The following is a 21,608-nucleotide window of genomic DNA, read 5'->3' as shown; positions in this document are numbered from 1 at the left end:
GGGTAGTTTAATAGAGAAAAGACTTATTTGGCTCACAGATATGTAGACTATACAAGAAGCATGGCACCAGCACCTACATCTGGTGAGACCTCAGGCTGCTTCCACTCATGGTGGAAGGCAAAGGGAGCCAATGTGCAGAGATCACATTGTGTGTGTGTGTGTGTGTGTGTGTGTTTGTGTGTGTGTGTGTGTGTGTGTGTGTGTGAGAGAGAGAGAGAGAGAGAGAGAGGTGGGGAAGGAGGTGCCAGGCTTTTTTTTCAGGAATGAATAGGATAAGAATTCACTTATTACCTTGAGGATGACAGCAAGCCATTCATCAATCTTCTCTCATAACCCAAACATCTCCCACCGGGTCCCACCTCCAACATTGGGAATCACATTTTAAAGTGAGATTTGGAGGCGTCAAACAAACCAAACTCTAGCATATACCAAGCACACGAATTGAATGCTATCTTTACACCAAGGAGACAAGTGTTGTGGGCAAGTCAATACAGTACATGATTTTGAGTGATTTTTAAAATATTTCAGAATCATTGAATATTTTTAGTTTTTTTTCATCATAGCTTCATTCCCTCAACAAGTATTTATGGAATATTTGTCATGTATTAAGCATCTCTCATAGCCGTGGAAGACACTCTTCCTATTCTCCTTAAGTTCCCTGTCTAGTGAGTGAGGCAGAGATAAAACAAATGATAATAGTATAACAGTGTCGTGATAGTTCACACCAGCATTGTACAGCAGCATTATGTGAGCCATGGATTCTAGCCTCCAATGTAATTTAGAATTTTCTAGTTCCCATGTTTAAAAATGTAAAACAGCAACAAACCCCATGTGAAATTAATTTTAACAGTATATTTTATTTTAATCCACTGTAGTCAAAATTATCCTTTCAATTCGTAATCGATCTAAAAAGGCATTAGTGAGATATTTTGCATTTTAAAAAATGCTAAGTGATAGATAGATTCCCCTCCAAATCTCTCGCTGAAATGTGACCCCCACTGTTGGAGGTGGGGTCTGGCGGCAGGTATTTGGGTCATGGGGGCAGATCCCTCATGCATGGCACCGTGCCCTTCTCATGCTAATGAGTGAGTTCTTGCTTTATTAGTTCCCACCAGATCTGACTATGGAAAGAGCCTGGAACCTCCTCTTTTCTGTTGCTCCTTGTCTGTCCATGTAACATACCTGCTCCCCCTTCACTTTCCACCATGATTGGAAGCTTCCTGAGGCCTCACCGGAAGCAGATGCTGGCACAATGCTTCTTGTATAGGCTTCAGAAGTGACAGCCAAGTAAATCTCCTTTTTTGTGAATAACCCAGCATCCAGTATTCCTTTACAGCAACGCAAAATGGACAAATACACTAAGTTATCAGAATCCGGTGTGCATTTTGCCCTTAGAGAACATCTGAATTCGGACTAGCCATGATTCACACACTCAGGAGCCACACATCTGAGATGATTGCAGTTGTCAACCACAGTGCACCAAAGACTTACTCATGTAACCAAATGCCACCTGTTCCCCAAAAACCTATGGAGATAAAAAATTTTAAATAATAATAATAAAAAAAAAAAGAAAATGGGGGCTCAGGAGATGAAGGCACCGGTGGAAGATCCAATAAGCGATAAGTAGCCAAATCAGGATGGAAGCTGAGGAGTGGAGTGGGTGACAACCGCGTTTGCTGTAGAAGCTGAGGGGTGGGTCAGGGAAAGAGGTAATCTACTGCACTGCAGGGAAAGGTGGGAGAGTCACATCTGGAGGGGTAGAGAAGAGATTTGAGAAGCTTCTGCTACCGGTTCCAAGGAATAGATGGGTGTGGTGGGAAGGTGGGTTGCCACTCCTGGAAACAGTTGAGAGGGCAAGCTTGGTGCTTAGAAATGGGCTCAGAGAGAAACCTTGGTGCTCTCTCATCCTGCATCACTCACCTTCCCTCTCACCGGTGATTGGCTGAGAGACTGTTGCGTCCAGAGGCGCAGTGTTTCTGGCTTCTTGTTCTAGCCCAGTGAATCTATTCTGAATGTGTTCTGAGCCCAGGATGGAGCCAAGCCTTGTGGCTTCTGTTCGCTGAAGGGTGACTATCTTCTGTCTTCCTTCAGGGCAGGCTTGGAGTGACCCTGTCCTCCTGCCTGTTTTTCTCTTGCTCCTAGAGCTCCAATGCTTCTCTGAGATGATGCCACAGTGGAGCCTCTGGCACTTCAGGAAAAGAAGGAACTGCTCTTGAGAGCTCTTTCCAATAGGCTGTCCCAGTCAGCTAAAGCAGTGGCCATAGAGCAGTGGCCATAATCAAGGGGCGCTCATTCTGATTCTGACTCTGACCAGAAAGGTGAGACACTGTGCCAGGCTTTTTACAAACATTCCCAACTTATCTCCCCACTTTTTTTTTTTGAGCTACCACTCAGACTTACATCCTCTCCCTCTCCCTCTGCCAGAGGAGGAGAAGGACGATCATCCATGGCAAAAGGTAGTTGCAGTGAAGCAACACCAACAGCCGGCTTCAGCTTAGGAGAGGATCCTGCGCCTCCATCCGGTGGTTTCCGGGGCTCTACCTGTTCAGAGAAACTTCTCTAGCAGCAAACTATAGAAATAATCCCTGAAAGTACAGTCTTGCAATTCATTCCTCTTAATAAACCAGTGGACAGGTATTGTCGCCCCATTTTACAGATGTGAAAACCACAATGTGATACCAGCTTACTCCTGCAAGAATGGCCATAATTAAAAACTAAAAAAGTTAATAGCTGTTGGTGTGGATGCCGTAAAAAGGGGAACACGTCTACACTGCTGGTGGGAATGTAAACTAGTACAGCCACTGTGGAAAAGACCGTGGGGATTCCTTAAAGAACTAAAAGTAGAACTACCGTTTGATCCAGCAATCCCACTACTTGGTATCTACCCAGAGGAAAAGAAGTCATTGTACAAAAAAGATACTTGATCACACATGTTTAGAGCAGCACGCAATTGCAAAAATGTGGAACCAACACAAATGCCCATCAATCAACGAGTGGATAAAGAAACTCTGATATATATATATATATGTATATATATCCATCCAATGGAATACTACTCAGCCATAAAAAGGAATGAATTAATGGCATTTGCAGCAACCTGGATGGGATTGGAGACTATTATTCTAAGTGAAGTAACCTAGGAATGAAAAACCAAATATCGTATGTTCTCACTCATAAGTGGGAGCTAAGCTATGAGAATAAGAATGACACAATGGACTTTGGGGACCAGGGGGAAAGGGTGGGCAGAGGGTGAGAGATAAAAGACTACTAATTGGGTTCAGTGTATATTGCTTGGGTGATGGGTGCACCAAAATCTCACATATCACCACCAAAGAACTTACTCATGTAACCAAATGCTACCTGTTCCCCCAAAAACCTATGGAGATCAAAAATTTTAAACAATAATAATAAAAAAAGAAAATGGGGGCTCAGGAGATGAAGACACTGGTGGAAGATCCGATAAGTGATAAGTAGCCAAATTAGGATGGAAGCTGAGGTGACTGTGCTTCCCAAGGCCCCTGCTTTCTCCACAGTACACTTCTGCAAACACATAGATCCCAGAGATGTGTGTCTTGTACTTTATACAGTAATCAGTCAACAAGTGTTTAAGACTGACAGGTGGGGAAGAATGCTATGCCAGGTGTGCAGGACATGGTTCTCTCCTCAACAGCTTACGCTCTAGGATGACATGCAAAAGCCTGTGATAGGCGAACAAGCAGTGAAATAGCAAACAAACAAACAAACAAAAATCAAAATAGCTTCAGGAGTAATTTGTGAGTGAGCCTAGATACAATCAGTTAGCATTTAAATTCATAAAAGCTTTATCCTTGGCTGGAGGAGTGTCAGGCAGCAGCTTGGACATAGGTGAGGCATAGTTTGAGCTGAGGGCAAGTGGGTCTTCCTAGACTTCCTGAACTCACACTTACAATTTGCCCAGGATTTCAATCTTACTGTTTTCCAGGCAGCAGTGAGGATGCCACGGTCTCTGGGTTTCTAGAAGACAAGTTTTCAGCTGCAGATACAAACATTAGGACGTCAGTGTATCTGTCAGGAGAACACCTGGGACAGTGTTGAGAACACAGAACCTGGAGGCTAAACCCCCAGCTTTCTATGCTAGCTGAGAGTCTGTGGGCACATTACTCAGCATCTCTGAACCTCGTGCTCCTCCTCTGTGACATGCAGATTGCTAAACCCATCTCACAGGGCTGTCTTCTGCATTTAAAGAATAAAATAACACATGAGGGGTCTAGGCGTCTATCAATGTTTCTGACCCACTTATTTTTTATTAATCCTTTCCCTACACCTAATACTCTAACTAACCTTTTGGAGTCTCACTTAATGAGAAAAAGCAAAATTAATCTGAGCAGCTTTGCTATGAACATTTGCAAGTGGTTTCAGTTTGGGAATTCGCCTTCATGGAGAAGTGTGGGTGGATCTACATGGCACACACCATTTCTTTTCTTTTTTGAGACGGAGTTCTGGCTCTGTCACCCAGGCTGGAGTGCTGTGGCGCCATGTCGGCTCACTGCAACCTCCGCCTCCTGGGTTCACACCATTCTCCTGTCTCAGCCTCCCGCGTAGCTAGGACTACAGGCGCCTGCCACCTGGGCCGGCTACTTTTTTTGTATTTTCAGTAGAGGCGGGGTTTCACCCTGTTAGCCAGGATGGTCTCTATCTCCTGACTTCAGGCACACACTATTTCTTGACAACTTAAAAGTCATTCCCAATCTCCTTTCCCCTCAGGGCCTCTTGCTCAGAGGCCAGAGCACCAAACACTTGCTTGTAAAGGCCATGCAAGTCAGTTCTGCCCCATCCATTCTCTCATGCTTCTATGCAGCGCTCAACAGAGGGTATGAGGACATTCAATATGTGCCAGGCACCATTTTGGTCACAGAGGAGACAGGCAGAAAAGAGAAATAGGTACAGTCATGCTCCACATGAAGATGTTTTGGACAATGACAGTTGGCATATATGATGGTGATCCCATAAGATTAGAAGCCCATATTTTTACTGTACATTTTCTATGTTTGAATATGTTTAGATACAGAAACACTTATCATTGTGTTACAGTTGCCTATAGTATTCAGTACAATAGCCTGCTGAACAGGTCTGTAGCCCAGGAGCGATAGGTCACACCATATAGCCTAGGGGTGTGCATGCTAGGCTATACCATCTAGGTTAGTGTAAGTAAAATGTAAGATGTCCACATAATGATGAAATTGGCTAACAACACATTTCTCAGAATGTATCCCTGCTAAGTGACACATGACTATATATGCATTAGATAATGCTATGAAAAGTAAAGCATGGAAAGGATGGGGGAAGGGAAGCTGGAATGATGAATAGGATGGTCAGGGAAGGTCTCACTGCAAAGCTGAAATGTGAGCAAAGGCTGAAGGAGGCGAGGGGGTAAACTGGGAGGTTAGAGGCGGACATCATGCCAGACGGAGGGAACAGCAAGTGCAAAAGCCTAGTCAGGGAGAGTGCCTGGCCTGTGACAGAGCAGTGGGAGCCCAGGCTGGAATGTGCAGTAGGAAGAGACAGGAATGTGCAGTAGGGGTGAAGTCAGCGCAGAGATGGGCTGGCCAGATCACGCAGTCCTCCTAAGCCCCCCTGAGGAGCCTGGACTTTACTCTTGAGTGTGCTGGGAAGCTGTTGGAGGGTTTGGAGCGGAGGACTGGCACGGCCCCACTTCTCCTTCAATGTGCTCACTGTGGTTGCTGTATTGAGAACAGACAGAATGGGGGAAGGGAAGAAGGTGGGAGCCATCCTAGGCACTGGGTCATATGATGGCACCTCGGACCAAGGGTGGTAGTGGAGGTAAGCAGACATCAGCTGGAGGCTTCTCGAAAAGGTTTTGATTTCCTAATAAAAAGAGACAGGCCATGCTGAAGTGGCCCTTCTGCCTTTCCTCTTCTTCATGGCCATGACGCTCTGACTTGCAGCAGCCATTTTTGGCTAAAACACATGTAGAGACATCGTCTCTTCATATTGGGTTCAAAGCTGAACCTCTGAACAAAGGGCAGTGACTGTCTAGCTGCAGAGTTGTTGTTTTGTGAATGAACAGACTCCTGCCTGGGAATGCTCTGCAGTCAGGCTTTCTGTGGCTTGCACCTGAATGCACCATCTTCAGTGAAACCACGCCCTCAAAGACTCCCCGCTCTCCTGAACCCCTTCACCAAGACCACACCAATGAGAAAGGCCAGATTTGAAGCTGCTCATGAGCTACTCCAAAAGGCAAAAGGCCCCTGGGTGACTGCAGGGGGAAGGGGTCTCAAACACGTTCTCTCTTAATCCCCATTCATCTGAGCTAATCTCCAAATGGACAAAGTAATCAATTTAAGTAATAAATATGGCTTATTCCAAGGGCTGAATAAATGACTGGAACAATTCCCCAAACTGTGGTTTCCATTGAATAATTGAAATTATGCAAGGGCATGGAAATTTTTCAACAAATAAAATATGTCTGAAAAATCTATTAAAGATATGTCTGCAAAAATCATTTGAAAAGGCCCAACTCAGCAATAAAAAATAAATTACATTTCCGTTCTTGCTCTTGCTCCCTTTGGGAAAGAGTCCATTACAATCCACTTCGTGGACAAATGAAACAGGCACATTTCAGAATAAATGACTCCCCATGTTCTAACCAGGATGTTTAGACCATGAGATAATGATTCTACACTGAAAATAGGAAAACATCCTTTCACTGTTGCTCTGATAATGTATCTGCTGTTGTGTCTCATCCGTGGGGCTTTTGGAATCTGAGTTTTCCACCTGTGAATCTGAGTGACAGACAACTTTTCTCAGAGATGTTGGAGCTCATGTGGGCCAAGTAGACCAGCCCTGTGGGGACCAAAGACTTCACTGGAATCTCTTATTTGTGTTTTCATCGTATCCTGAGCACCAGGGCTCAGAGGAGAAAGGCCCTCCAAAGGCTAAGCTGGAAAGTTGACCAAAGGAATGTCATTTTTGAACTGTGAGTTTAAAGGCCCTCCGGGTAATTTCTTTCCAGTATGATGCAGCTTTGCGAGTTGGCTTCAAACGTTGGCTGAGTTTGTGGCTCCACCAGCCTCCTACATTGTCCTCTTCATATTGGGTTCAAAGCTGCTTCCTTGACTCCTCTTCAAATAAAGACCACATAGCTTAAAGCCATAATCTTTTTTGCTTCTGTTTCTTCTCATTGGTTTTTATTGTTGCTCTGAGAGCTGGCCTGCATTCTGCTAAATGCCTTGGGCAAGGCATGATCTGTGGTTTCCCCTCTCCAGATGGGCACCAGCATGCAGAGGCTGCACATGTGTGCTGGATTGGGCTGGCCATCCATATTTACCTTCAAGCAGAGGTGATCCATTCTCTGGGAAACTTGGAATGGGCAAGAGACACAGCTTCTCCTCACGCTAAGTCCAGACCTCCTCTCAACTGAGAAATAGCAGAGCCATGATTCCATTGCTTAAAGAAAGCTAGTTGCCTCTAGCCCCAAATGAAGAAATAAATAAATAAATAAATTGCCCACATGAATGGCCTGCTGCATGGAAGGCAGGCAGCTCAGTGGGGGCGAGATGATAACTAGTGGTTGAAGTAGGGCCGCTTCCTCCAAACACAGAGAAAACTACAGCTGTGCTACCAGCCTTTATCTTGTAAGCAAGGGAAGTGGATTCTCTTAAACAAGACCAAGGCTCTTGCTGGGTGTGGGAAGGGAAGTGGAGAATGGTTGTCTTTTTTCTTCCATGGTGACAGCAAGCCTACTAATGATTAGAAAGAGAAGGCTGAGATGAGATGATTGCTTGAGGCCAGAAGTTTGAGACCAGCCTGGGCGACATAGTGAGGTCTCATCTCTATTAAAAATAAAAAGATTAGGCCAGGCATGGTGGCTTACGCATGTAACCCCAGCACGTTGGGAAGCTGAGATGGGCACATCACTTGAACTCAGGAGTTTGAGACCAGCCTAGGCAACATGTAGAAACTCTGTCTCTGTTAAAAATACAAAAATTAGCCAGGTGTGGTGGCGTGCCATGTGCCTGTAGTCTCAGCTACTTGGGAAGCTGAGGTGGGAAGATCACCTGAGCCTGGGGAGGTTGAGGGTCTGGTGAGCTGAAATGATGCCACCGCACTCCAGTGAAGGCAACAGAGTGACATCCTGTCTTAAAAAAAAAAACAAAAACAAAAACGAAAACACAAAAATAGCTGGGTGAGGTGCTATGCACTTGTAGTTCCAGCTACTCAGGAGGCTGAGCTGGGAGGATTGCTTGAACCCAGGAGATCTAGGCTGTAGTGAGCTATGATTATGCCACTGCACTCCAGCTTGGGTGACACAGCGAAAATCTGTCTCTAAAAATAAACAAACAAACAAACAAACAAACAGAAAACAGAAACAGAGTGCCTTGGCAATAGAATTTTGAGCACTTTCTATCTGCCAGACAACAGAGCCAATGACTTTATATATTTTAATTCATTCAATGCACAAAGCAATATCATGAGGAATCTGCTCTTAGCCCCATTTTACAGGTGAGGAAAAGAAAGCTTAGAGAAGTCAAGTGCCCGGCCCAGGGTACCAGGTAGCAAAGGGGGTGGAAAGATTTGGAGGCAGGCAGTCAAAGCCATCACTCAGCCTGTACAGGACTGCTTTAAGGGCTGCCAGCATGGCTTCTGTAGATGTTCAAGGTGTGTAGAATTGCGTTTCTATTTCTTAGTGACCTGAAATCTGCTCTTTTACTCAGGTGTGAGCACCTCCTCTTTTACATTCTCTCTCCCTGCCTCTTCCTCAATCACCCCTTTATAATCGAATAAAGGGAATAGCAATGGCTACCCTGAAAGGGGAAGTTGCTTTTGGAGCTTTTGGCTTACAATAGCTTTCTTTTATTCACAGGGGATCTTTCCCAAGACTGTCAGTGGATGCCTGAAATTGCAGATAGCACCGAACCCTATATATACCCTCTTTTTTCCTATACATACATGTCTATGATAAAGATTAATTTATAAATTAGGCACAGTAAGAGATTAACAACAATAATAACATAATAGAACAATTATAATAATAAGCCAGCATCACCATTCTTGTGCTTAAGGCCATAATTAAGTAAAATAAGGATCACTTGAACACAACCACTGTGATACTTGGACAGTCAATTTGATAATTGAAGACGGCTATTAAATGACTAAGGAGCAGGTGGCACAGACAGTGTGGAAATGCTGGGCCAAAAAAGGATTCCCATCCCTGGCAGGATGGGGGAAGACAGCCTGAGATTTCGTCGTGCTACTCAGAAGGTCATGCAATTTTAAACTTACGAACTGCTTATTCCTGGGATTTTTCACTTAATGTTTTTGGTTGACTGTGGGTAACAGAAACCGCAGACGAGGGGGACTCCCGCTCTTGTAGTGGAGCACTGGCAGGCTGCTCAGCTGACCTTGGCAGCCCCGGTCCCTGGGACAGTCCATCAGCCTCACTGATTTTTCTCCCCTCAGTGGCAACCTGAAAGTAGCTTCGCCTGTGGCTTGAATAGCATCCGGTAATTTCATTGTGGATTGTTAAATTCACTGGCATGGCTGGAGGGGATGGCAGTAGAAGCATCTGTCAGAAGCACGTCAGAAGCGAGAGAACCCAGTCGGGAGTACAAGTACCATTTGCCAATGTCCTGCTGCCACGAAGTCGGGCTGTTGACTGGGAGGATAACTGAGATTAATGTGACTTCCAGACCCCAGGAGGGTCTCTCTCCCTACCATCCATTCCTATCCTGATTTTTGAAATGTTATAATTGGACATTTTCATTTAAGGCTCTTTGTCTTAAAAATCAATGGTGGATTAGCCAGTGAAATGAAAGAAAGGAGAAAAGTTTTATTTTAATGAGAAGATTCAGACTTTTGTAATCAGAAAATCTATAAGGAACTTTTTATATTACACCATACATGTAAGCTATTAATTTCAAAAAAATAACATTATATTTTGAGTTACACACAGAAGCAACTGTGGAATGCCAAGATCTTTTGATAACTTTTAGTGTCTATTGGTGCTTTCGGTCTTAATATGGGCCTAGTTAAAATAAAAGTACTCTTGAAAGATCACAACTTTGCATGAGTTTTCTATTGCTTTATTACAAATTACTACGTATTTAGTGGTTTCAAACAATGCCCATGTATTTGCTTTGTAATTTCTGGCAAGTCGTTTCCATTTCTGGACTTCAGGTTTCCCCTCTGTAGTGTGCAGTGGGAAGTTGGTGAGTTGGAAGCATTTCCTAAGGGCCTTGTCAGTTTAGACTTTCTGAAACTTGGTTCCAAGATAACAGAATTCTCTAATTTCACAAATTTTTGTCATTAATGACAAGGAAGAGTGACAAAAGGAATGAGAATGGCTCACAAAAATGGAAACCTATGAAATAACTACTACTAATAGAGCCTTTAGGGTTGCCTTGGTGTATGAAAAGAACTTTCAAATGGTAGTTTATGTCAGAGAAGAAGCAGGCCAGGAGTGGCCAAACTTGTGTCTCACAAGTTAATTCATTCAGGCACTCTTATCTTCAAGCATCAGGAAAAAACTCTATAACACAAGTTTCAAAAATTAAAATAAAACCCAAGGCCAGGTGAAGTGGCTCATGCCGGTAATCCTAGCACTTTGAGAGGCCGAGGGAGGTGGATCACTTGAAGTCAGGAGTTCGAGACCAGCCTGACCAACCTGATGAAACCCCATCTTTACTAAAATACAAAAATTAGCTGGGTGTGGTGGTACATGCCTGTAATCCCAGCTTCTTGGGAGGCTGAGGCAGGAGAATCCCTTGAACCTGCGAAGTGGAGATTGTAGTGAGCCAAAATCACGCCACTACGTGCCAGCCTAGGTGATAGAGTGAGACTCCACCTCAAAAAACAACAACAACAACAACAACAACAACAACAAAATCCCCAATAATAGCAAGGCTTCTTATATTTAGGAGCAGAGAGTGAGAAAGACAGTGTTTCCTCCTGTCCTCCTTTAGCCACAGTAAGATTGTACTTCTCCCCTCTGAAGATGGACATTCTATGTGATTTTTCCGGTCAGTGGAACGTGAGTGGAGGAGGGGCAGGTCTCTTCTAGTTGGAAGTATTTGAGAGCTGGTCCTGGTGTGTGGTTCTCTTCCCTCCTGCAGTGACCGTGCAAGTAGATGGTGATATGGTAGTGCTACAGTGAAGACAGTGTCTGGAAGGTGCAAAAACTTAGGTTATACTTTTGCATGACTGAGAAATAAACCATTGTTTTTTTAAAGTTTCTGAGACTTGGGGGATGTTTGTTACTGCAGTATAACCCAGCATATCCTGATGGATACAGCAAGAAATGGACCACACAGTTGACAAATAGTAGAGATTGTGATCTAGAGAAGTATCAGTTTACTGGAAGAGGAATTAGAAAAAAACTCTCGTAATCCAAATTCCTGGATAAACTATTCAGATTTTCTTTATCTGCTCCCTCTCAGGCTTGAGAGAGTTGCTGAAATGTTAGAAAGCAGAGAGCAGGGACCTGAAAGAGATGAAAAATCAGTTTGGATTCACAGATTGAACTGCCGACCTCTGGCCAACTGAGAGTTGCAAGTTTGCAAGCTTAGTTTTCTAAGGATACACCTTTTACAATATCTTCTAAAGTCTTCTCCTGATTTGCTTGTTTTAGTTCTGATGGGCTGCATGCAGTAAAGACATTGGAATCTTGTCTTTAAACTACATAATTTAGGATTTCTTTTTACACTGTTGCTATGTTTGGGCCAATGTGTTTCACCTGCTTTCTTAAAAAACTTTTCTTGCTGCTTCTGACTCAGATCGATTTCCTGGAATATTCCTCTGAGCTAACTGTTTGTTCTCTCTCTTTCTTTCCTTCCTCAAGAGGAGGATCTGTTACAAGTCAAACATCAATCACCAAATCTAAAATTTAAGTCTTCCCCCTACTGAAATTGAGCCTACGTTAGTCTTCTCAATACCTCCCATCCCATGAGATAGTCATTCTCAGACCCCAGAAGAGATAGCATAAAGTTCAAAAGTAGGTATAAGTAAGCTTAGGAAAAAAATAACCAATTTATTTGCTTGTTTATTTTTAAATCAAGTACTAAATGAACTCATTTTCTTTCCTTGTTTAAATTTAATTTTTTAATCAGCAGTATACTCATGTGGTTCAAAATTACAAAGATGTAAGTGGACATTTAGTAAAGTGTCTCAGTCCCACCCCCTTCTCCCAGATACCCAGTGCCTCTCTCCAATATGATTAATTTATTATGTATATTTAGGAATATCTATTATGCATAAAGGATACATTTATATTTTTTATATAGTCCTTCTTTACTCTTTTATATAACTAGTATCATTCTCTCCTTGTTGTTATGCTCCTTGTTGTTTTTGCATAACAGTATATCTATCTCATAGATGTTTCCACAGCAGTATGTAAAAAGCTTCTTCAGCCCTTCAAATTCTGTTGAGTTCATTTAGCCAAATTTCACATTGATGGACATTTAGGTCATTTTGAACCTTTGTTTTACAAACCGTGTTGCAATAAATAATCTTGTTTCTAAGCCAATTTACATTTGTGTGAGTATATCTGTAGAAATAATTTCTGGAAGTAGAAGAGCTGGGCTGGTGTATTAGTTTAATGGTGAATTTAAGGCATGAATGGGTGAGACTTCAGTGTGTATGCTCAAAAATATACATATTCCCCCAAACCACACTGGTCAAGCCTAGCATATATATTTGTTCGTAATTTCCAAGTGTTATCATACCATATATCCACTAAGTATTTATGCTGTGACTATTGTGTGCCAGGTACTAAATAGGTGCTTAAGAGAAATCAGTAAACAAAATGTGTAAGAATGATGCATTACTAATGACTCATGAGGCAGGAGGGCAGTGTGATGATTAACTTTATGTGTCAACTTGGTCGAACTATGATGACCAATTGTTTGGTCAAACGCTAGTCTAGATGTTATATGAAGATATTTTTAAAGATGTGATTAACATTTGCAATCAGCTGACTTTAGCAAAGCAGATTACCCATTACCATGAGACTGGGCCTCATCCAATCAGTTGAAGGCCCAAACAAAGACTGAGGTTTCCCAAAGACTAACAAGGAATTTTCCTTACCACTGTAATATAGTAACCCTGCCTGAGCTTCCAACCTGCTGCCCTGCAGAATTTGTACTCAAGACATCAACTTTGACTTGAATTTCTAGCCTGCTGATCCGCCCTACAAATTTCAGGCATGCCAGCGGCCACAACACCTTGAGCCAATTCCTTAACATAAATAGTTCTCCGTGTATATATCCCATTGGCTCAGTTTCTCTGGAGAGCCCTGACTAATACAGGCAGAAATGATGACCTCCATCCAACAGACGAGCAAGTAGAGGCTGAGAGGGTCCACATCCCCCTAGGAACCCAGACTCTAAAACCAAAGCTCTTTCCACTGCCCTGCCTTGCAATATTATTAAAACTCAAGGTAGGATATTCACATTGGTAATTCCATTACAGAATGTTAGGCATATCTAATAAAGTGGCCAAGAGGTGATTATAAATATTTCACTTTTTTACTTGATTTTTTATTGAAATGGAAAAGAGGCTAGTTCTTTATTTTATTTTATTTTAAGTTCTGGGATACATGTGCTGAACATGCAGGTTTTTTACATAGGTATACATGTGTCATGGTGGTTTGCTGCACCCATCAACCTATCATCTAGGTTTTAAGCCCCGTATGCATTAGGTATTTGACCTAATGCTCTCCCTCCCCTTTCTGCCATCCTTCAACAGGTCCTGGTGTGTGATGTTCCCCTCCCTGTGTCCATGTGTTCTCATTTTTCAGCTCCCACTAGTGAGTGAGAACATGCAGTGTTTGGTTTTCTGTTCCCATGTTAGTTTGCTGAGGATGATGGTTTCCAGCTTCATCCGTGTCCCTGCAAAGGACACAGACTTACTCTTTTTTATGACTGCATAGTATTCCTCACATACTGTATATGTGAGGCTAGTTCATTTTTTTTTTTTTTTTTTTTTTGAGGCGGAGTCTCGCTCTGTCTCCCAGGCTGGAGTGCGGTGGCCGGATCTCAGCTCACTGCAAGCTCCGCCTCCCGGGTTTACGCCATTCTCCTGCCTCAGCCTCCCGAGTAGCTGGGACTACAGGCGCCCGCCACCTCGCCCGGCTAGTTTTTTGTATTTTTTAGTAGAGACGGGGTTTCACCGTGTTAGCCAGGATGGTCTTGATCTCTTGACCTTGTGATCTTCCCGTCTCGGCCTCCCAAAGTGCTGGGATTACAGGCTTGAGCCACCGCGCCCGGCAAGGCTAGTTCATTCTTATTACACAGTCACCATCTTGAACATACTTTCCCCATCATTTCTCTTTTTAATGTCCTTTTCTAGGGTAGCAGATGTCTCTTGGAAAGCCTTTGTCTTCTACTCTCACTTCCTTATCCCTAAAAACTATCACCTGAAAGTGTAATTTTTTTTCTCTCTCGTCTCCCTTTTGTCCTATTCGGAATCTCTAAACTTGCAGGACAGCCCAGAAGCTGACCTGGCTTGAAGGAATTCTTTCTTCTTAGAGGCCACAGTGAATGGTTACACATGCTCCTTTGTTGTTCTTGTTTTACAGTAATATTTTCATTCCTATGAGCTACAGTTATTGAGAATGCTTACACTAAACAAAGGTTTCTTAACTTTGAAGCTTTTCACTGAGTTTCTTCAGTGCTATTTTGGGATTGAGCTTGGTATGGATTAAAGGATTATATATTGGCCAGGGGTTGGGGGATCAGAAGATCCGCTCCTATTGGATTCATCACCTTGGAAAAATCACTGAACACAAAGATTATTTAGTTGCTTAACCTGTAAAATAAGCAGGGATTAATTTCTGAGGCTAATTACTGAGAAGGTGACCTCTGAGGTGTCTGGTTTTGGTAATAGGTGAAATTTTGAGTAATTCTTTCCAGGCCTTAAGTGGAGGAGAGTGCTTGACACCATCTGTGTTGCCAGAACAAGTCAATGCTGCTAAAGAAAGTTCCTTTTTCTAACATGATTTTTCAGTGCAAATGCAGAATGTTTGGTCTTATATTGAGTCATGAAACATGTCAAGGATGGTTTATCAGTCTATAACAAGCAAAAAACATTTTAACAGTTTTAAGGGAAATTTCATTCATCCTGCTCTTCGCCATTGTCATAGCTTCCTTTTCTTCTTTCTTTCCTTCTCCTTTCGTTTAATCTTTTTCATGGCAACTACAACTTGTGATTCCTAACATGGGCTGGCTTTACTGTAACATGTTCCCCTACTGCATAATTTTTCATGAACTGTTACAAAATATTTCTGTAAGGACATGAAATACTCACATGTACATCAAGCTACTACATTGAGGTAACTTTACTGTTTCAGTGTCTCCCTGGACTTTTAATTTTGGTGACAGCTGTGTTGAGACAAAATTTATATATCTCATAACTCACCCATTTGAAGGGTATAATACAATGGCTGTTAGTATATTCCCAGAGCTTTGTAACTATCACCACAATCAATTCTAGAATATTTTCATCTCCCCCCAAAAAAACCCTTAGCAGTCACTCTCCTTTCCTCATTCCCTGACCCCAAGCAACCGCCGATCTACCTTCCATGTCTGGCTTTTCCTACCCTGGACCTTTCATAGAAATGAAATCTTACTGTATGTGTTTCTTTGTCACTGGCTTCTTTCACTTAGCATATTATTCATGTTCATCCGTGTTGTAATACTCACCAATATTTAATTCCCATTTATGGCCAAATCATACTCTATTTTATGGATATAGCATATTCTGTTTTTCCATTGATGAACCATAGCTTTCTTCCCCCGACCCCTATTTTCTCAAACTTAGTCTGAGAACTCTGCTAGGAGTGTCAACCTTTCAAAAGCCATCAGACACGAAACCCACAGCTGTTTCCTTTACCAGCATCGGCCTTATCCGTAGGTTGGAAGAGCACCCCCAAGCTGTTTGTGTGAAGACTACATACAAGCCAGTTGACCCTTTGTTAAGAACAGACTTCTCAGGTGGCACCCGCGGGAATCGGCTTTATCACATACTCTCAAGCAGCACTTAGCCTCTCTAAGCCTCAGTGTTGTCATCTTCAAGATGGGAATTATACTGGTATCTTTCTATGGCAGAGACTGCTGGTCAGCCCTACTTACTGCTCTCACTTACACAGTTGATAGAACCCCATTTTTTGACTAGGCATATGGCTGTTCAGGATGGAGACTACATTTCTTAGCCCCTCTTTTAGTTAGATATGGGGCCATGTCTATACCTTCTGGCCGATGATCTGTGAGCAAAAGCATCATTTAGCAGCTCATAAGATCCTTCATTAAAAGGCATCTTGAACTTGCCCTTTTTTTTCTTTTTGACTTTGTCTCTTCCTCTATCCTCTGTGGAAGCTGATACAATAATCTCAGATTATGAAATCAAGGCCAAGAATACAAGAGCTACAAAATAGAATCTGATCCCTGAAGTGGAGGCTGTAAGTCACAGAACCTTAGCTTGTGACATAGGATTAGTTGAAGTGGCCAGGCAGTGGGTGTGAAGATACGGACATTGCAGGCTAATAAAAAAGAACAAGATCATGTCCTTTGCAGGGACATGGATGGAGCTGGAGGCCATTAGCTTTAGTAAACTAACACAGGAATAGAAAACCAATTACTGCATGTTCTCACATATAAGTGGGAGCTACAGGTTGGTGCAAAAGTAATTGTGGTTTTTGCTATTAAAAGTAATGGCAAAAAACCTCAATTACTTTTGGACCAACCTAAATAAATGATGAGAACACATGGACACATAGAAGGGAACAACACACACCGGGGCCTGTCAGAGGATAGAGGGTGGGAGGAGGGAGAGGATTAGGAGCAATTACTAGTGGGTACTAGACTTAATACCTTGCCAATTAAATAATCTGTGCGATGAACCCCTATGACACACATTTACCTATGGAACAAACCTGCACATGTACCTCTGAACTTAACAGAAAAGTTAAAAAACCACAGATATTGCAGGCCAGCCAGCTGGTGAACCTTGCTAGGTGGTGGCAAAACATTTGGTAAAAACTGTTCCTTGAGTGTGTGGGGAGCAGACCAGGACAGATTGGGTCTACAGCATTAGGAGACTGGTGGGAAAATGTTGGCATGCCGTGCTTGTTGGCTGGATCTTGACACTTGACATAACACAGATGAACTCTGGCCAGAGCTGGCGACGTCTGACAATCTAAGTCAACTGAGAGTCTAATAACTGGGGACCTGGCAGAGTGGAAAGCCCCCATTCCATTTGTAGTGCAAACTGAAGCAGTGGCTCATGACTGAGGGGGCAGCTTGACCAGGAGATAAGTTTATGGTTGCAGGTTTTTCTCAAGCATCTTCTATTGAGAGTTGTCTGGCAAACACCACCATCGGCAAAGTAAAAAGGCAGAAGACAGCTGGGCGCGGTGGCTCACACCTGTAATCCCAGGACTTTGGGAGGCTGAGGCGAGGGGGTCACGAGGTCAGGAGATCGAGACCATCCTGGCTAACACGGCGAAACCCCGTCTCTACTAAAAATACAAGAAATTAGCTGGGTATGGTGGCAGGAGCCTGTATTCCCAGCTATTTGGGAGGCTGAGGCAGAAGAATTGCTTGAACCTGGGAGGCTGAGGTTGCAGTGAGCCGAGATCATGCCACTGCACTCTAGCCTGGGTGACGAGCGAGACTCCGTCTCAAAAAAAAAAAAAAAAAAAAAGACAAAAGGCAGCACAGATGAGATTGGGTGCTGTCTTTCCTCTCCAGCCTACAGTTCAGATGGCCTCATGGTGGCCAGTATGAAGATGAAAGAGAAGGGTATGGCATGCAGGGGCTGGTGAGTAACAGACCAGAGTGGGGATGGCAACCCAGGCAAATCTACTGAGCAAATTTAGCTTGCCACTTGTTTTGGTGTGGCCCTGAGTTAACAAATGATGAAAAAAAAATCTATGTACATTTGTTTTCTCTCTTATTACATAAGTACTTCCATAATATCCTTGATTTTGCCTTTTGGCCCAGAAAGCCTAAAATATTTACTGTTTGGTTCTTTACAGGAAGTATTTGCCAACCTCTAGACTAGGGTCTTAGGCATAAATATTAGGTCTAGATAGGATCTTGCACACAGAGTGACTGACTGCAGGCAAATACATAAGTAAGAAGTTTAGCAAATGTTTGAGGGAATTGTATTGCTATAAGCAATCACTATCTTCCCTGCAAAAGCCTGTAATTGTTCCATCCTTCCAGCAATGCCCCTGATCCCCAACCTGCATCAGCAGAAAGTAGGCTATGCAAGCTGGCAGCCTCCAAGGAGAGTACACTCTCCAAGGCCTTCCCCACTCTTCCAGTGTGACACACACGGTGACTGGTGGGCCACCAAGCAACTTATTCCACAGGCTAGGAGGGGCCTTCTCAATCCATGCCCTGTGGAATTTGAGGAACTACAATGGCCAGTGACTGCTATGTGCTTCCCGAGCCTCTCTGTTACTGACAATAGTCTTATTTGCTGTTATTGAGTCTTATTCCATCATTGCACATTGAGTGTATGTGTGTGTGTCCTGTAGTTGATAGGCCACTGAGTAAGGGCAGCCACATGTGTTCCTGATGGAAGGGACTGAGTATCTCTGGAGATCCCGGGCACGAGGAGACATGCTGTGAGTGGATGTCTGTGAGCCAGTCCTGAGAGAGAAGACTCTAAATCCACAGTTTCTTCAGACATTTCAAACATTTCTATGTTGTGTGCATTGTATACACAACACCTGTCTAACTTGTCTTAAGAAAATAAGAGCAATAAGATTAACTGATCCCCAATACGCAATGCATATTGGACCGTGGGCAATGTTCATGGGCTCCCTTCAAACTCTCGAAACACAGAGGATACAACTTTTACATTTTAACACACAAACCTCAGGGGCTCCTTCTCAATCTATAATCAGTCTTGGGAAAGAGGTGAATTTGGTCATACTGCTTTTGTGCTTCTAAAGTTGTAGATTTTTTCATTTTTCTCATGCAATATTTTAAGATAAAATTTCTTGACTCTTACTTTTTCTCCTTTGAGGGACAGGTAATTCTCATTAATTAATTATACAATCATTAGAATTATATTTTAGTAAGTGTAGACATTAGAAAAATAGTACCATCAATATGGCATTATTGATAATACCATCAATAATAACCAAAAATAATGCCATCACAATGGTTCTTCCATGACCTAACACCATTGTTAGTAACATCAGTGTTACTAACGTCACTGTCAGGTCATGGAAGAACCACTGTGATGAATCAAGTCCTTTTTAATATTGATTTTTAATGGCTACAATCATAATATACACAGCATTTTATGTATTTTTAAACTAAATATTATGAAAAAGAACCTATGGTTTTCTATAGTCTTTTAAATTGAGTGAGTGAACGGCTGTACTTTGTTCTATTCAGTAGAGATCTGTGTTCTAGGCATCTATTGACATACAACAAGCCACTCAGAACTTAGCAATTTAAAGCCACACCAATCATTGTATTATCTCTCTTGGTTTGTGTGTGTCAGGGGATTAGGAAGAACTTGGCTGGGTGGTTTGAGCTCACAGAGTTGCTGTCATAGAGTGACTAGACCTGGGCAGCTGGAGACTGGGGGACCTCCTGTCTTTTTATGTGGTCTGAGAGCATCTCGGTGTGTACTTCCATATGGGCCAATTTGGGCTTCCTTACAACACGGCAGCCTCAGGATGCTGGGACATCTTATGTGGTGGCTCAGGGCTCCAGCACAAATATTCTAGCAAGCCAGGCAGATGGTACATTGTCTTCTGTGGCCTTCACATAGCACCATTTTGGCTGTACCCTACTGGCTAACTAGTAATCAAGGTCAGCCTTGACAAAGGGAGGGAATATGTCTCAGTGGTAGAAGGAAGGAAGAGTTTGCAGATATTTTAAAATTGCCACAGTTCCATAACTAGTTTTGGTGTTCCCTTTTCATTGGGCATTTGTTTACTTTTTTTCTGCTATTAAAAATAATGTGATAAACATCTTCATGTATATAGCTTTTCCCACATTTTGTATGAAAGTAGAATTAGTAAATCAAATGATATAATCTTTCATATGGTTCCTGAAATATATTGCTACATAATTTTCCAAAAGGATTATGTCAATTTATAATGCTACAAGCAATGTAGATGACAATATTTTTGATATACAATTACTGGCAATATAAATTACCATTAGACTTTTATTTTGTTAATTTAATAGGTACAACGTGTATCTTAATGTTTAATTTGCATTATTTTTATAATTGACAATGTTTTCTTTTGTGTTTATAAGTTTTATTATCTTATTGTCTTCTGCTTTATTTATTCAGGTCTTAGCATTTATTCCAAATTGCATTAACTTGTTTTTTCACCAAGAATTCTGAAAACAATCAAAGCATTAACCCTTATGCCTCAAAAATATCAATCACTTCTACATTGTATTTGTCTGATCTATTTTTTCTTTTGTTAAAAATTTTCCTTGTAGTGTAGGCATTTTAATTTTTCTATCAAATTGTTCATTGTTCTTTCTAATTTATTTTTATCACATATATAGTACTTAGAAAGTCTTTTCTCCTCCAAACTTTCCAGACGTACTAAACTGTCAATTATATGAGTGTCTGTGTTTGTATTTTCATGATTGGAGCTTTACATGGAACTTCTTAATTCATGAAAAATTTATATGTTATATTAATTGTGTCTAAAGTCATTCTTCCCCTAATGCTAATCAGCAAAATGAATATTATTGAGTATTTCTACCTTTATGTTTATTGGTCTATGCCTTTTTATATGTATTATGTTAAATTCTTATTTTGTAATACAATCTAATTCTAGACTGTATCTTTTATATAAATTAAGTAGTCTTTTTTAAGGTTTTTTATTTTTTTATTTTTTTTACTATGCTTACCTGTTTTTTTTCTCTTAGGTGAACTTTAGAATTAATATATACTATGTTTGAAGAAAAAATTTGAGAATATGATGGAGATTGTCTTAAAGCTTGAAATTCATCTTGCGAGGACTTTGCAAGATTTAATTTGCAAACACAGATGCATTGTGTATCTCCTCAATTATTTAAGCTTGTAAAGAATGCTTTAATATGTAGTACTCTCTACCTGTGTCTACATGCTTGATTTAAAAACCAAGGTTTCTTCACTTCTTAAGGACTACTACCTGTAACAGACAGATACTGGACTAGGCTTATGCATGATAGTCTTTTGATTGATGTTCATGCAGTCAGGTTTCTCTTGAATAATCCTTTCAGTTCTTTCTTTATTACTTCCTTCCTTCTTTTTTTTTTTTTGCATTTTATTCAAAACACCTGTATAATTTTTGTCTTAAAATTTTTTTGATATACTTGATGTTCAGAAGCCAAACAACAGTTAGAGTTGATGGGGCTGGGGAAGGAGAGTTTGCAGATTTCATTCTTAAGAAAGAAGAGGAGGCCAGGAGCGGTGGCTTACACCTGTAATCCCAGCACTTTGGAAGGCCAAGATGGGAGGATTGCTTGCATCCAGGAGTTCAAGACCACCCTGGGCAAAAAAGTGAAACCCCTATCTCTACAGGAAAATAAAAATAAAAATAAAAAATTAGCTGGGCGTGGTGGTGCATGCCTGTAGTCCCA

At 41.8% G+C, this 21,608-nt stretch overlaps 1 non-coding gene across 1 annotated transcript; it reads right to left on the bottom strand.

Annotated features, from left to right (window-relative positions):
* Window positions 1-2,385: 2,385 nt before the first annotated feature.
* Window positions 2,386-2,601, bottom strand: LOC123568212 (small nucleolar RNA U3). The gene has a single exon (XR_006691421.2). It is a non-coding gene; the product is annotated as a small nucleolar RNA U3 (small nucleolar RNA).
* Between the last annotated feature and the right edge of the window lie 19,007 nt (window positions 2,602-21,608).

Source organism: Macaca fascicularis, chromosome 12, assembly GCF_037993035.2.
Source record: "Macaca fascicularis isolate 582-1 chromosome 12, T2T-MFA8v1.1".
NCBI classification, from domain to species: Eukaryota; Metazoa; Chordata; class Mammalia; order Primates; family Cercopithecidae; genus Macaca; species Macaca fascicularis.
The sequence above is the reverse complement of the archived record's forward strand: the minus strand, read 5'-3'. Positions and strand labels throughout refer to the sequence as shown.